Source organism: Peromyscus eremicus, chromosome 16_21 (genome assembly GCF_949786415.1).
Source record: "Peromyscus eremicus chromosome 16_21, PerEre_H2_v1, whole genome shotgun sequence".
Taxonomy (NCBI): domain Eukaryota; kingdom Metazoa; phylum Chordata; class Mammalia; order Rodentia; family Cricetidae; genus Peromyscus; species Peromyscus eremicus.
Window position 1 is genome coordinate 65,944,755 of NC_081432.1, and position 17,673 is coordinate 65,962,427.

A 17,673-nucleotide genomic window follows, 5' to 3' on the forward strand; every position below is an offset into this window, starting at 1 on the left:
TTCAGCTGTAAAGAATAATGAGACTATGTCATTTTCAAAAGAATAAGTTGATCTGGAAATCATCATGTTAAGTGAAAAACAAATATCATATGTTTTCATTTTCTCTTATAATAGAATCTAGATTGAAAGTCTATCTCTACACATGTGTATAGTGTGTGTGTGTGTGTGTGTGTGTGTGTGTGTGTGTGATATGCAGTAGTAGGTAGAGGGAGAGGAAGATCACTAAAAGGGAGTAGTGAAGTAGAAACAAGAGCACATAATTACAGAAATGCAAATATCACATTTTCTTTCACTTGAAAAACATACACTTACATCACACACACACACACACACACACACACACACACACACACACACACACACACGTATGTGTAGAGGTGCATGCCTATAATTCCAGCAATCCAAGGAGGAGCCAAACACAGATGACTGTTCTGTTAATCTAGCTGAAAAACCAAAATCCAGGTTCAGTGAGAGAACCTGTCTCAAAAATTACAAAAAATTGAGGTGGAGAGCAACAGAGAAAGCCACCCAAAGCTGACATCTGGCCTTTATATGTGCACCTACCAATAAGTGTATCCATGCACACACATGCATAACACACACACACACACACCCTCACACACTCACACACACACTCACACACTCACACACAAAGTAAAATGGTCAATGAATTAGATAGTTCTCAAAAGAATTACAAATGACCATTTGTAGTAAATATATAAAATATTCAAAATTCTTCACTATCAAGAAAACCTGTTATGTCTCATCCCAGTCAGAATGACTTTCCAGAAGGGGAAAAAAAAAAAAACAAAACAGAAGCCTTGGAAATAGTACATATAAAAACTATGGCATGAAGGCAGAAAGACAACTATCTGAAAGGAAGGGGACCATGGGGCAGTAAAATATGAGCAAAGTACAATAAACATGCATCAACATGTCATAATGAAATCCACCGCTTGCATGCCAACTAAAAGGTTTATAAAAATATGAATGCTTAAGATGGTAACATTTTATAATATATTCATTTTACCACAATAAAAATTGGGGGAAAATACATTTAAATCATCAATCTAAACATAGGTACTGTACGAGTGTTGCTAATAGTGCCTTCTTCTGACTCCTCAGATGAAATACTGAAGATGAAATACTGAAATCAACATTCGTCCTTTCACTGGGGGCCAGGGACTGCCCTCACACTTCTGATCCCATTGACTACAGCACCAAGGTACGCTTGGAAACTGATTCACCTCAATGACCTCACTTCCAGCACATTCGTGTGTCAAAGCCTGTCCACAGCACAGTCCACATTCTTTCTTGCTTCATCTTCCTTATTGTATGTCTATGTTGGTAACAGTGATTATTTCTAGGGAACTTTATTTTTCTTTTTGTCTATGGAGGCTTTCCCAAGTTTCTCATTTTCTGATAAATTCAAATAGGTAAATGAAGTTGCCCTTCCAAGTTGCCAGTCCCTGCTCTTCATGTCTCTAACTCATACATATGAACTTTTTTCAAATTATAGAGCATGTTTTTGTTTCTATCAGAATATTTTTTTTTCTGGAGGGCAGAGATGAGGACCCTAGAACATCCCACGGAGTCTAGGCATTCCTTAAGCATTCACTTAAGTTCAATGAATTTAATTTTGATTGTCATGAGGCGATTCATAAAGTTAAAAATAAAATAAATAAAAATTTCCCCCCAAGTGTCAGCCCTCAAAATCCTCCAAATGGAGAGAGAGAAAGAGAGAGGGAGAGGGGAGGGAGAGAGGGAGGGAAGGGGAAGGAAGGGAGGGAGGAAGGGGGAGGAAGGGAGGGAGGAAGGGGGAGAGAGAGAGAGAGAGAGAGAGAGAGAGAGAGAGAGAGAGAGAGAGAGAGAGAGAAGAGCCTCAAACTTCCCTTTCTTTTGGAAGTTACCCTAAGTCTCTGTCATCATTTCTAGAATTTCCTAGCTCAATGGCAGATAGCTCACATACCATCCCATAGGGTCAGCTCCTTTCCCAGCTTTGGGAGAGATGGGGCAAAGTTTATTTTCTACAGTTTCCTCTAGACTTGTGTTTTTAGTCTACTTCAAACAAAGTTCCTAAGTTTTGTTCCCCCAAATTCTTCTGGATGTTAGGATGGGTCATATCATTAAGAGTCTGGGCAGGAAGTTTCTGAAAAGTTGGACACTGAATTAGCGCAGCATTAAGAGTAATTTATTCTAAATTATAAATATATGTTTATTTAGCCTAAATTTTTGACAACAGCTGAGCAGAAGCAGTTCCCAGTGAAGAAAACAAAGACATTTTATTCTAGCCGGCTAGACCAGCTGACATTTTAATTTCCTACCAAGGTCCTTAAATATTGGCATGTAACGATTTTGGTGTAAATCATGTACTTTCATATATACAGATGTTATGGAGCATTTTATATGAAGTAATACTATCAAAATTTTGATTGAGCTAATGAGTACTTGAACTGACAAGTAATGTCTGACACTCTCATCCCTTGTAGACAAATGCTGGGACAGTCCAAGTTACTATTTTTGCTGATCTTTGGGTGATTTTAGTAACAGTTGTAAGATTTTCTGTCATCACGGAGGAGGACATGGAGAGGGACATGAATGAGAACAAAGTATACATGTGTGAAGATATCACAAGAAAACTCATTACTTTCTATGCTAACATAATTAGTTAAATCAAACCTTGAGAATTATCTAGTACTATAGCTATACATAATATATATTATAATTATATATTTTATATATAATTATATATTTTAATTATACTATATAATTACACTTAACCATTTAATAACATCCCTCTCGCGCATGTGTGTGTGTGCACGCGCGTGTGTGCGTGTGTGTGTGTGTGTGTGTGTGTGTGTGTGTGTGTGTGTGTGACTGAGTGATGTGGTGGCGGAGGCAGGATCTCTGTTGTCTAGTACTGCATATCCCAGACTAGATGGCTTCAAGCTTCTGGTTACTCTCCTATCTCCATTTCTATTAAAGGGAGAAAAAGATTCTCAATCTTTAGTTTACAAATCGTATGGCAGCTATTAGAAAGACTGTGTGACGTCTAATCCTAATTTAGAATAATTGCACATGGTTTTCTTGAATTTTCATTGAAACCTAAACATGCACTTTATCAGTTGTGTTCAGGGACTCCTATCGTAAGAAATGATTAAATGTCTCTTTTATCTGTGTATGCTCTGCACTCCTCTCCTTGTTAATGTTCTTTAAAGTTTTTTTTTATTTAATTTTCTCATACAATATATTTTGATCATATTTCCCCCTCCTGTTATTCCCGAATACTTCCCATCTCCTCATCTATCCAAGTTCATGTTCTCTTTCTCTCTCAAACAATTTCCAAGAAAAACAACAACAAAACACAAATCAAAACAGATAAGCAAACTAAAAGAAAAAGAAAATCAGTAAGACAAAAAATACAAAAACAGAACAAAATAAAACAATAGCTCCCAAAACAAACAAACAAACAAACCAACCATAGAGTTTGCTTTGTGTTAATCAACAACTCCTGGGCATGAGGCCTGCTCTGGAGTGCTGATTGATGTATGAACTGATTTTTGCCTTTCCCGGAAAATATCAGTTGAAAATAGCTTCTTGGTTAGAAGTGGGACTTTGTGTCATGTCAGCTTCTCCTTCTCAGTGCTGGTACTTTGGTTTGAACGTGTGCAGGTCCTGTGCATGCTGTCACAGTCTGTGAGTTCATGTGTGTATCAGTCATGTTCATTAACAGAATAATAGTAGCAGACTTCCCTCTAGCCCCCATGACCTATAGTCTCAGGTTCTTGGTAACTTTAGCCATGTCAGGTATGGGATTCATTTCACGAAGTGGGCCTTAAGTCCAAATTTAAGAAGTTGTTAGTAATTCCCATTTGTTCCACTAGTGTACCAGTGTACATTACAGGTAGGTTTCTGTTGTAGGTTGAAGGGTTTGCAGATGGGTGATATTGATGAGTGCTTCTCTGTTTCACTAGCACACAGAGTACTCCAGCACTATGAACACTAGTCAGTAGAGGTGAAGCTTCTAGCAATAGGGGCATGCCATCAGGCTATTGAGAGTAACCATAAGACTTGGTAATATCTGGTGATGTTTGGGGCTCTATGGGACCTCTTTAGCCAATGTCTGTCCCTTTCTTTTTACTTATTTTTTTGTTTTCAATACTTCCTGACCACAGTTTCCTCTCCCACTCTTCCCAATCCCCCACCACCTTCCATCGCCTCCAGATTCACTCCTCCTCCTTTTCTCTTCAGAAAAAAGCAGGCCTCCCAGGGATATTCACTGAACACATCGTAACAAGATACAGTAAGACTAGGCACAAACCTTCATATCAAGGCTGAATGAGGCAACCCAGTAGGAATAAAAGAGTCCCAAGAGCAGGCAGAAGAGTCAAAGACAGCCCTTGCTCCCACTCTTAGGAGTCCCATAAGAATCCCAAGCTAAACAACCATAACATGTATGCAGAGGCCCTACCTCAGACTACGTGGCCTCTGTGATTGCTGATTCAGTCTCTGTGAGCTCCTGTGAGCCCTACTTAGTTGATGTCTGTGGGCTGTTTTCTCCTGTTGTCCTCCACCCCTCTGGCTCCTACAATTCTTCCTCCCTCTTTTCTGTGGGGTTCACCGAGCTCCAAGGGTAGAGGCCCTGGACGCACTCAATCTCATCTATTCCCTTCTTAATGTCCCTTCCACTTCTGTGAAAGCTGCTTCCAATAGCTGAGTAGTTGTGACCTGCAATGTTTGTACTTCTCAGTGGTCACGAAACACATAACTTTAAAAAAGGTGCTGTTCTGATCAGTCAACACAAACCACACACACACATACATGAAAGATACAGAGAAGAATAAAAGAGAATGACAACTTAGGTGGATTTGTCCTTTTAAACATTTCAGCCACTCAAAGTAATGAAATACAATCACATCAACTTACCATTTCCTCTTCCAACTCCCTCCAGATCTCTGCCACATGCTCAGGTTCTCCTCTCTACTTAATTCCTATTCTTCTTCCTCCTCCTCCTCCTCCTCCTCCTCCTCCTCCTCCTCCTCCTCCTCCTCCTTCTCCTCCTCCTCCCCTTTTCCCCACTAAATCCAGTTAGCACTGTGTAAATGTGCATGGGAAAGGGGCCATCCACCAGAGCGTGACAAACCTACAGTGGTTTTTGAGGTAGGGTGGTTCAGCGTGGAACCTTGTAAGTTTTGTTATAGATGTCACCACTGCATATAAGTGATGGTATGCTGTAAAATGGCTTTTAAGAAAAGAAAATTTCACTTGTATTTTTATGACGATTTACGTTTTGCTTTCATTTTTGTTGCTTTGATGAAAATATCCTGACAAAAAGCACATTATCGGGGAAAGGCTCATTTTAGTTTATAATTCCAGGTTACAGTCCATCATGGAAGGGAAGTCAAGGCAGGAACTCACAATAGCTAGTTACATCACACCTACAGTCCAGAGTAGAGCAAAAGGAATGTGTCCATGCTTGCTACTCGGCTCACCTTCTCCATGTTTATACATTCTAGGGCAGAAGCCCAGAGAATAGTGCTGTCCACAGTGTGCTGGCTCCTCCTACATCAATTAACATATACGAGATAATTCTCCACAGATGTGCCTACAAGCTATCTTGATCTAGACAGTCCCTCATTGAGAATCTCTTCCCAGGTGATTCTAGTCACATGAACTTGACAACTAAAACTCACCACCACAATTTCCTTGCTATAAATACATGCAGTTATTGTCAACCTCTTGTTTTAAAAATTCTTGAGGTTTTAATAATTAGCCCCTCTTGCTCAGGAGTGATTGGGTGATTGAGGCTACACTGCTATTCAATCTTAGCTGAACTTCTGGGTCATCAGAGAATGGGTCTTGGCATGCAGTATTTGCTCATCTGCATTTGTTATATGAATGAATGAGTTCACCATAGCACCTCACACTCTCAAATCCCTGTATTAGGAACATACTCCACTGGTAGCCCCAGGGAAGCTCCTGAAGGGGCTAAATGTTAGCTGGACAAGAAGTCTCTAGAGTGCTGGCAGAGTGCTTGACACTCCGTGGAGCACACAAGTTAATTCTTGGCCTTTTGGAGTCTCCATTATTTAAAACTTGTCCTCTTATTTTATTATTATTTTTACATGCTTGTTTGTTTTCTAAGGAGAGAGAAAAATAAAGGGTGTGGATTTGAGTGGGTAGGGGAGGAAAAACCACAATCTGAATATATTGTAGGAAAGAATCCATTTTGAATAAAAAAAAAGTCTTCTAACAAGTATGCATTAGATGAATGAATGAAAAGTGAATAAATGGAATCAGTAAGGCGGAACGATTTCAGTAAGTGCATGTGTGGACTCCCATCTTGATGGCTCAGTCTCCTGACGCCAAGTCCTTCTCCTTCTTTCCTGCCCAGTGGGTAGGCAGGGACATTTTTCATTTTCATCAATGGTTGTACACATGTGGCAACATCTACATATCTGAGACTTTAGTATTACTTTAAGAAATAATCCATAGCAAAAGTATTTGAATTCAGATGCTTGCAAAAGCTAAACTATCGATGCTGAGGATTGAAACTGCATGATGCGGTTAGAGTTCAGGAGGACTGGAGACCAGACACCCAGAAACCTGATTTAAACACTGGCTAAAGAAACAGGTCTTAGGCTGGACTTGGATAACAGGCCTGCCATACTCACCCGTATTTCTCCCTTGTCACAGGAGAAAATGTGGGTTCAAGAGCCAACACTGATCCAATCAGAGATTGAACGTTGCCACCTAACAGTTGGTCCTTAAGCAAATGATGTACTCCATGGGGCAATATCTAAAGTGTTACTATGATCCCCAGGAAATGTCTGTGGCAGTGTCAGCAGGGTCCAGCCGTCTTAAGAGGAATTGCTAAGCTAAATCTTCACATAACTTCCAGGGTACTGGATGGGGAAGCAAGCAACTTTCTCTTCCCTCCGGGTTGTTGTTGTTTTTGATATAGGATAGGTGAAAAAGTTTCTGCATGCTGTAACTGACCCTTCCTGGTACAATAACTGACTTTTAGGTTGACTATTCATTGGAATTACCCAGTGAGCCTAAAAACAGTGACTCCTAGATTACAACTCAGAAACTGAGCTGTGCTTGATCAGGGACGCAGCATGGACACTATATAATGTATCATGTAGCCCAGATTTAAAAAAAAAAACTATGCTAAAAAATGCAAATTTACATGATTTCCAAGTATATTATATAACTTAGCTTTATATGTCTTTGCCATTTTCTTTTTCTTTTTCATTTTTTTGAGACAAGGTTTCTCTGTGTAACCACTCTGGCCATCCTGGAACTCACTCCATAGACCAGGCTGGCCTAAAACTCAGAGATCCACCTGCTTCTGCCTCCAGAGTGCTGGGATCAAAGGCGTGCACCACCACTGCCAGGGTTCTTCTTTTCTTTTCTTTTTTAAACAAATGAAGGCACAAAAGCTCTTTCCACTAGACTTCAAATATGATTTTAAACCAGTCATTAAAAAATCCCTCAACATTACAGCCTCCTGTATACTTGCATTTCAAAACTGCTTTCTTAAAAAAGAAAGAAAAGATTTCTGCCTTCATGGCACATATAGAATGGCACTGGATTGTTACTACAAAGCCTGAATCTTACATCAGCCGCCTCCCACTGCTTGACTTCTGCCTTGCCTGTGTGCAAACTCCTACCAAGAAAAGGCTTCCGAGTCTCACCTCATTTGCCACATGACGATGCTCACCTACTTAGGTTAGGGTACCAGAGTTGATGAGAAATTCTTTGGGAAGCCAAGCACAAGTTTTTGCTTTCAACTATTTATAGCAATCAGCTGGCTTTTCCAGTCGCTCATTAGATCAATCATGGCCATTGTCTCACAGTTGAGTGGGAAATCGTTACAGGTGGAAGAAGGCACCAGGCCTCTAATTCAGCCGCTCGCCCCGCCCCTCACAGGAAAGCTGCAAGGAATTACAATCAAATAGAAGACTTGTGGGGAATAGGGCTGCTTCCAAGGAGGATTGCCAAGATGCTCTGGATTTGGGGTTGCACGTAGAATATAAACCCAGAGTGAAACTACAAGAGGCCCCTCCCCCTCTGCAGATAAAATGGGATGCTGCTGTCTCTCAGGCACCAAGTGGGCTGCTGTACTTCAGCCTGCTCTGATATTCTCACATTGGCAAGGACTTCCCTTTTCCACAAGCCATTTATTTGGGAATGTGTTTTACAGGTGGCCCTGCTGCGGAGTCCAAACCTAGGGCTCAATTGGTGTAGGCCACTGAACATCTCTGTGGCTGAATTGAGTCACTTATTATGGCTACTGTTGGCCAATAATTTAGGAAATTCTTTTTTGTCTCTTTGCACTTCTCCCTGGCTGAACCCAGCACAAACGGGTAGGCAAGAGGCAAATTGCTGGAGCTCCCATTTCTGCTTGGGTCCAAATATGGCCTCAGGCTGGGGAGTGACCCTGAGAGCAGATGGGATTTACTTATCCCCATTCCCTTCCTTAAAACCTGCCTTGAAAAATGGTCTATTTGAAGGAGTTATTGAAAGTGGTAGATATTTTCTGCCCACTGGCAGAGGCAGAAGTGATGCACACGTCTGAATAAATAACTGAAAATGGCTTCTCACTGTTCAGGAAGTACAATCAATTTGAAATTAGGATTATGGAAACATCTGCGAAAATTCAAGTGTCATCTCAATTTGGGCTCATTCAGATCCTGTATTTTTCAACTTCCCAAGCAGTGCATTTAAAATCTAATCCTAATTAACACACATAGTTTAATTATAGCCAACAAAATATTCTACAAAAATTGTGTGTGCTGGTTGGGGGATGGGAGGGGAGAGGGGAGGGGAGGGAGGAGGCGAGGGGGAAGCCAGACAAGTGTTCCCTGATTGTAAAAATTCTTGTTTGGTTAATAATATAAATCCTCGAGATTTTAAACACACATCTAAGTTTGCTTGTCATGAATCCAAGGAACAGAAAGAGAAAAAGGAAGGAGAAGGAAGGAAGGAAGGAAGGAAGGAAGGAAGGAAGGAAGGAAGGAAGGAAGGAAGGGGAAAGGAGAGGAAGGAAGGAATGAGAAGGAAGGGAGGAAGGAACAGCCAGCAGAAGCATGGGGCTGCCTCCCTCTTGATCTTGTTTTTTACATCCTTCCCATTTCTTCCTGGCCTGGACAGAAGAATCTTGTTAATTCGGTTCACAGATCCTCTTCTGTGAAGACACTTGTTACTTTGCTTATTTTCTTCCTCTGATCAGAAGATAAACCTTTATGGCTGTGTATGCGTCCAAATAAAGAAATAAATCTACTTTCACGAAGCAAACTTTATGGTGTGTTGTTTAGTGGTGAGCGGCCTCTCTAAGGATTCCAGGGCTTAGCCGAGCAGTGTGGCACGCGGCTGCGTGCTTTATTGGAGCTTCATCCTAATCAGCGAAAACACGGCAATCAACCATCTTGCAGAATTACCAGAGCTCCCCCTCCCAAGTCTGGCGGAAGTGGAATGTGCAAAGGGAACATCAATTTGAAAGAAAGCAAAACGAAAGTCAAGCAGCCAAGAGAGGGGGGAACCACGTTGGAACCTCACACCATTTTAACTAAAATTGACTTGGGGAGACATCTCAAAAATTCAGGCTGGTGTCCTCTCAATCACTTCTGTGTCACCTTAGCTAGTAATGATGGTGGGGCAGTACGGTTTTTCTTACTCTCATCCTTAAGCACCTTGTTTCTTTGTTACTTAAACAGAGAACTCACTTCCAAGTCCTCTTAGTGCGGTTCTCAACCTTCTTACTGCTGCGACCCTTTAACACAGCTCCTCATGATGTGGTGACCCCCCAACCACAGAATTATTTTGGTCGCTACTTCATAACTGTAATTTTGCTACTGTTATGAACTGTACTGCAATATCTGTGTTTACGACGGTCTTAGGCGACCCCTGTGAAAGGTCTTAGTGGCTTCATTGCATCATTACTGTGAACAATGAGAGCTCTCAGTCAGTGTTGTTCTTACACTGTCACTGTGGAGTCTGGAGTCAGGAAACAGATTCTCAGTTACTAGGCTGCTCTAGAGTTCTGAGGAGAATAATTAATTTTTTTTCTAGGATTAATCCAACTGTGATTCCCACTTAGAGGCTGAGAATTGTTGACACGTTTTGTTTTCTTTGCCCTGGCTTTGTACGTGAGTAAATCTCATTCCTGTGAAGACCATGTTTCCAAGAAGCTATAGCAGTGGAGCTGTTTTGAACTGGCCAGGAGGAGTGAGTGGATTACAGAGAATGTGCTTACCTTGTGTGAATGCAGTCTTCATTTCTCTGCAGAGCGCAGGGGCTCCAAAACCCAAACCCCACAGGAACCGAAGGGTCAGTCTTGAAATGACAGCTGTATAAATTTTGACCCAATCCTGCCTACCACAGAAGACTTCATGTGCAGTTCTTCCCTTTTCTCTCCCTTCTCTCATGCTTTCAGCTCTGCTTCACAGCAGCATGTCTTCCAGAACCAGGGGAGGGACCCCCACTTTTACTGCTGTCAAGATGCCCTAACCCACTGTTGGCTACAGTGAAAAATGTGAACCGACCTGCAGCTTGGATTCAACTTACTGTTTTCAGTGAGGAAATTAGGAACATGATTTTTTGAGGGAGAATTTGGATATAAAATACCTACCAAATGATGGATGCATCATGATATCATATAGACAAGATCCTAAATTCTCACTTGAAAACACCAACATCTTAGAAAAGCAGTGGTCAAAGCAAGTCTCAAGGTTGGAAAAACTGCAGGGGTCAGAGATCAGATGGTGGAGGAGGACTATTGGATCCCATGACTCTCATCGGCTGGCGTCAGAGCTGTTCACTAAATTCTATAGGTCTTGGCTCCCAACTGTGGCAGAGATGGTGAGTGTCAGTAAAAATCAAATGAAATAATGTTTGCAAACTACTTAGTAAATTGCCTGGAAATTAGTTTAGGATTACAATTTCAAGAAATTAATATTAACTAGGAATGTTTTCATTTTTGGCACAACTATTTAAAGGTTTAAAGGAAAAAAATACAGTCAAACTGTACTGGACACTATGGGCTGAAATGTCCCAAGACTCAACTCTCTCAACAAGATTCTGTGTGTGTGGAGTTCTATGCATTCTCAGAGTAGCTGGCCTTGCTTACTGGTACAGTGTACAAGCTGCTGGCTTGGAAAAAGGGAAAGGTTGTTTGTAGACCAAGCTAGTGTTAACTCTTGATTCCCCTGCCTTAGATCCCAAGAGCTAAGATTACTGGCATGTACCACCACTCCTGGCTTCCAAGTACATTTATTTAAGAAATATACTCACCGATGTACCAAGTATTCTGGTACTGTGCTAATCAGAAGGAGTTCTTGGGCCCTGACACCTGCTGCAAAAGTAAGGCTAATAAAAAGAGCACACAAGAATTAGTAACAATCACATCCATTTGTTGCTCTTTTTATAGCTGTGCCCAAACTATGTAGGAGAACAAGTTAAAGAAGTGGCTTATTCTGCTCAGTGTTTCAGAGGGCTCAGCCCATGCTCACTTGGCCCCATGTGCTTGGGTAGAACATTGAGACAGCAGGAGCCCATGTCCAGGGAATAGTTGACCTTAGATTAAACAGGAGGTAGAGAATAGACGGGTCTAGGAGTCAGACATCTCTAGGGACCTGCCTCCTGTGACCTTGTTCTCCATCTGGGTTCCATCTTCAGAAAGTTTTCAAAACCTTCTCTAAAATAGTATCTGCAGCTAGCCCGTGGGAGACACTTTATACCAAACCATAATACTAAAGGATATATTTTCAACTGTAGACATTCTACATCACAGACACACATAAGACACTAGGTCATGAGAAAGCATTTATTGCTACAGCCAACCTTCAAACAAACAGTCAACAATAATCTTACAATCTACGCATCTACTAGTGATAGTAGGTGGAGTGAACAGGGCTGATCAAAGATTATGGGCATCAGTAGGTCATGTGACTCAAGAGATTAATGATGAAATTAAGAGGCAGATGTAGAACAGGAGATAGGTAGTGGTGTGGAGGTGAGTGTAGGAGGCAGGGGCTTTTGGAACTTTGAATAATGCATTTGTATCTGGTGGGGATCTGTCAAAGAGACTTCAAAGAAACATTGAACATCTAATGTTTCCATGTTCAATCCAAAATGTCATTACAAGAAAGTTGGAGACAGAACATGGTGTGTGAATTTGGCAACCCACCTAGGATAGATCCACTCCTATGGCTGTCTGTTTTATGGTTCCACGTACCCCATCTGTGGTGTAACATTGCCACCAGCTTTGTTCTTTGGCCATCACTGATTACTATAAGTACAGAAATGCCTGATGCAGCTGGAGAAAGAGATTCCCTTTCCAGGAAATTTGGAACATGAGCTGAGATACTTAGAGGCAGGGTGTTATGGAGCTTTTCTTTCACTGTCAACCTTTTGTGGGTTCTTCTGTATCAAGGACTTGCTCAGGCATGCCTCAGTTCTCTGGGCTACTAAGTATTGCCCCAGCAAATGGCCTTTCTTCTTTTTCACTTTAGTTCATCAGCATTTACTTACTACCTAATGAGCTCTCCATCAGTTATCCCGCTCACCCCTTTCTACAGTCATAGTGGTTGAACGACCACACAAGGGCAAGAGGACTGCACAGCAACACACAGACAACAGAAACTGCCATGACTTATTTAAAGAACAAACAATTTGTGTCAACCTGTTCAATCCCCAAGCTCAGAGAATATAAAGTAGTGTGCAGTGACTATGCAGGCTCTGGAGTTTGGCTAGTATCTCTTCCATTTAAAAGTATGGGATCAACAACATTTAAAGTGCTAAGAGTTTGGTTTCCTCATCTGACAAGATGGAGAGAACACAGGGCTCTGAAAACTAAATGCAAGTACACACACATCAGTTGTCCTTAGTGGTTGCCCTCATGTGGTACATTTTCAGAACTCAGTACATGCTACTGATTTTATAGTTGGCTCATTCTGTCATGAGATAGCCCAGAAACAAGCAGGATGGGCATTACTCTTTCCACTTAAAATTTTCAGAACCAGAGACTCTAAAAGATGAGGTGGCTTAGCCAAGGCTATACAATGTGAATGCGGTTTGAAGTCATTCATGAATATTCATTAAGTGCTTTCAGTGTATGCTATCTTAGAAAAGCAGGTCCCTCCATTCATAACATTTATAGCCAAAAGTAGAGGCCATGTATAAGTCAACTTTTCTATCACTGTGACACAAAACCTGAGGAAACAATTTTAAGGAGCAAAGACTATTTGGGGCTTACAGTTTCTAAGTTCTTAATTCATTCAGTCTTAGACTCATTGCTTTGGGTCTGAGAAAAACCTGGACATTATAATAAGAGTGTGTGGTGAGTAATGCTCGTCATCTCCTGGTGTCAAGAAGCAGAGTGAGAAGGGTCGGGAGACAGGATCTATCCTTAAAGCACAGGCCCTTGGTGACCTACTGGCCGCAAGTAGTCCCTACCTCCTCGTGGGCATTCAGCTATTGAACTCAACAATTGATTTGCCTATTGATGAAGCTAGCACCCCCATGATTCAGTCACTTCTTAATGGGGCCTCCAACCAGGGACCAATCCTTTAGGATATGAGTCATCTGGGGAGATATTTCACATCCAAACTTAATGATCAACTGACTACCTACCAACTTTGTACAGATTCAATTTCTTGCCTTAGTAAATGAAGTTTTATTGGAACACAGTCAAGTTCATTCATTTGATTCATTTCTACTAGATGGTAGATTCTGAGTGGTTGCTACCGAGATAAATGATCCTGAAAACCTAAAATATTTATATCTGTTCTTTACATGAATTGTACCATATCATGTCATAGCAGATCTGTGATTTACTGGCCAAGAAATGTTTTGAAAAGACTAGTTAGAATGGAGAAAAGAAAATAAACAAAAAACCATTGCATGATATGAACCAGCTCTAGTGCTTTTAGCTTCCACTATTTTCTGTTGAGAAAATGTTCCACTTCCTAAGAGGATTCTCTTTTTGCGATGACAGAAGTTGAAAAGTGGTTTCTGATGTCTCTATGCCTTGTCTATTGTTCTTCGAAGTTAACTTCAGGTCACCCACCCTCCTCTCCTGTCACTCAGGGTATTGTCCCTGCGTTTAGCTAGTGAGAAGAAACAAGATGTCTAGTTGCTCAGTAAGGCTAAACTGCAAAGCTGCTCAGCAGACACACACTTCATCCACGATGCCCAGAAACTTTTCTTCACACCCACTCCTTAGGAATAATAAAATGAATCATACCCACATGTACTTAAAACATGTATTAATTAAATCATCCCAGCTTCCTGACTTCAGAATTTTTGAGTGTGTACATACACATAGTTTAGTATAATCTGTTAACTGCTTTAACCTTTCTACTGAAAATGTACACCCTGAGAGACGTTTTGTTTTTTTTTCCTAAAAGAAGTGAAAATTCTTCCACCAAGAATGACAGAGTGTAGCAATTCCATTACTCAAGAAAGTCCCTATTCTTGCTGGTAGAGGACCAGAGGTAGCCCTGCAACAGCTCTTCAAACTGATGCCAGCCTTTAGATTTCTGGCTGGATTCTGATAACTCTGCTAATTAAAGAGTGCAGAAGACAAAGCCTGTAGACAGGCTATCTATTGCAAGGCACACAATTTGCACTTCTGACTTTGGAGATATTTTTGAACTTACTTTCTATACAAGCAGTAGCTTGGGCAGACACTATGAAGAAGGGTTGTAAGTACTGCTGCTTAGAAAGGATCAAGCTGAGCTGAGCAAGGTGATGCATGTCTATAATCTCAGACTTCCCTCGGTGAGAGCTGAGGCTAGAGGGTCAAGAGTTCAAGGCTGCCCTGGCCTATGTAGCAAGTCCCTGTCTTGAAAATACAAGAAAATAGGGAGGGGAAGGCAGGGAGAGAAGAGAGAGGATGTGTGTGTGTGTGTGTGTGTGTGTGTGTGTGTGTGTGTGTGTGTGGCCAGGCTGGAATTAAAATTACCCCAAGCAGAGAGTTCTGGAGCCAATGGAACCCACACCACACAAACCTCATCCACCCTGAGTCCAACGCTGGTTCACTATGGGAAAGGGATTGGAGAAGAGGCTACTTTTGAAAAACAATATTCATGTTTCCCATTATACTGCAGGGTGGATCAGTCTGAACACTGGCTTCTGCAGAGATGCATTCTAGTCGACAGCTAGAATACGATGTAATAAATGTAACTAGTCAGTTGATCAGAAAGATTATTGTGATTGGGAGGTAGGGAGCCAGGCTTCTTTTCTTTCTTTCTTTCTTTCTTTTTTTTTTTTTTTTGGTTTTTCGAGACAGGGTTTCTCTGTGTAGCTTTGCGCCTTTCCTGGAACTCACTTGGTAGCCCAGGCAAGCCTCGAACTCACAGAGATCCGCCTGGCTCTGCCTCCCGAGTGCTGGGATTAAAGGCGTGCGCCACCACCGCCAGGCGGTATTCTTTTCAAAGATTATATTCTCTGTGTGTGTGTGTGTGTGTGTGTGTGTGTGTGTGTGTGTGTACATACACTTGTGCAGGTCCTCAGAGAGGCTGGAAGATGGTGTTGGATTGGATCCCCTGGAACTGGAGTTACGGATGGTTATGAACCAGTCAAAGGGGTGCTTGGAAATGATTTGGGGTCATTAGCAAAAGCACGAGCTGCTCTAACACTGAGTCTTCTCTCCAGTCTTGAGATCCAGGGTTCTCATGCTGACGTGTGTCTAATAAGTGTGGTGGTCTCTGGAGGGCCTCTTTCCTCTCCCACCCTTGGCTTCTCTTCTAGAAACAAAATGTACTTAGTCAGTATTTCCATATGCCAGATCAGGGACTCATGGGGACTCTGGATTTGACTCTCAAGGACTCTGGTTCACTCAAGTGCAAAGGCATGTTTATTGCAGGACTTGTCAGATCTCCTGATGAGGTGATGCTCACAGTGACAATGAGTGCCCGACAGTGTGGGAATGAAACTCGTCAGCATCCTACAGAAGTGCTGCTTCCTGCACATAGTTCCTGTAGGAAATGACTACGATGGACCACTTTGCTCTACTCAGTTTGCAGTTGTTCCTGTCTCTTTATTCTGAGGGACCCAGCACTAAGCCAGTGTGGAGGAAGACAGCTAGTTTCTTAGTGCCTTTCACTGGAGCGCTCCTCTTCCCTTCCTCTCCCCTTTTCTTAGTCCGTTTCCTTCCCCTTCTCTCCACTACTCCCCCCTGCTCCTCTCCTCTTTTCTCTTCCCTCCCCTGTCCCTTTGCCCCTCCTTTGCTCTCCCTTCTCCTCCCCTCCTCATTTTGTTACTTAAAAAAAGTACTGCTGAAAAATGTTCTTATCTCAAAAAATTGCAAAGCTCTGAGGAGGCTGATGATTTTAGTTCTAGAACAGCTCACTGTGAACCTGCTTCTGTGTGGTGTGGCAGCTCAGGGCTGCCTTTGGTTAAGAGATCAAGGAGTCAAAGTACTAGAAAGATTAGGTTCCTCTCGTCGGCCCAGTGCCACTACCCACTGGTTAATTCAAAATATTAATAGTGTACTTTTCAAAGTGAGTCCATGTTTTTATTCACATTGAAGTGAAAGTAGCTTCCGTCTAGATTTTCTGATTGCAGTATTCTGGGTAAGTTTATCAAGGTAGACTTTTTCTGTGGGTGTGTGAATGGGATCACACTGTTCTTCCTGTGGGGCTGGTTCTCTAAGAACATTCTAGATCTCTTAGGTAATTTTGCCTAAGTAGAGAGACAGGCCAGATGCATGCTGGGAAACCAGCTGGTGCTGGAGAGGAAGCTAGTACACACAGTTGCTCTGACTTCATGTTGCTGGCCTAGAGCCCATCTCCTCGAAGCTGTCTCCACACCAAGGCACTTTCAGAGTTACTTCTTCATTCTTTCTTCTTTCTTTCTCTCTCTCCCTTCCTTCCTTCCTTCCTTCCTTCCTTCCTTCCTTCCTTCCTTCCTTTCTTCCTTCCTTCCTTCCTTTCTTCCTTTTCCTTTTTTAATGTCCTCATCCGCCCACTACACTGCACATTCTTGGCCACTGCCAATCAATGGCTTCTGATGACCAGTAGCCATCAGATGAAAGAGTCAGGCTTTCTGCCTCAGTGAGGAGTATCTGAGAGACCATCCCAGGTTCAACTCCCCCCACTGACTCTTGAGGTACCGCCATCGAGATCCAGTCCAGCTTCCTTCCTTCCTTCGGCTCTTTCTACAATCTCCACCTTGGAGTTCTGTGCTTGGTGAACTCTGTTGTAGCTGCTGCTTCCAGGGACACCCAGCACACAGTAGAGACCTCCCATCTCACTGACCCTTGGAGAACACTCTTGTTATAAGACATTCCACCCTGCTACTGTGCCTGAATAACTCAAGGTTGAGCTGCCCATTGCTAGGCTGGGTGACCCCTGGAGGGAAGAAGGTTTTGACTTTTCTTTAAATCTGAAGTGCTTCTTCCTCGTTGTTTAAAATATTCTTTCCTAACTGAGAGATCTAAATGGCCTACTTTACTTTTTTATCTAAAAGTTTGTATTTTTGCTGTTGGAGATTCCAACTAGTGTTGATTCTGTGTGGTCGAGTTTCCATTTTTATAAAACACTAAAAGCCAGGTAAAACTAAAAATATATTGTTTATGAATGGAAATACTTGTGGCAAAATTATCTATGAAAGAAAAAGGAGCAACAAACAAAAACTACAGTTATTATTCCTTCAGTGAGTAGA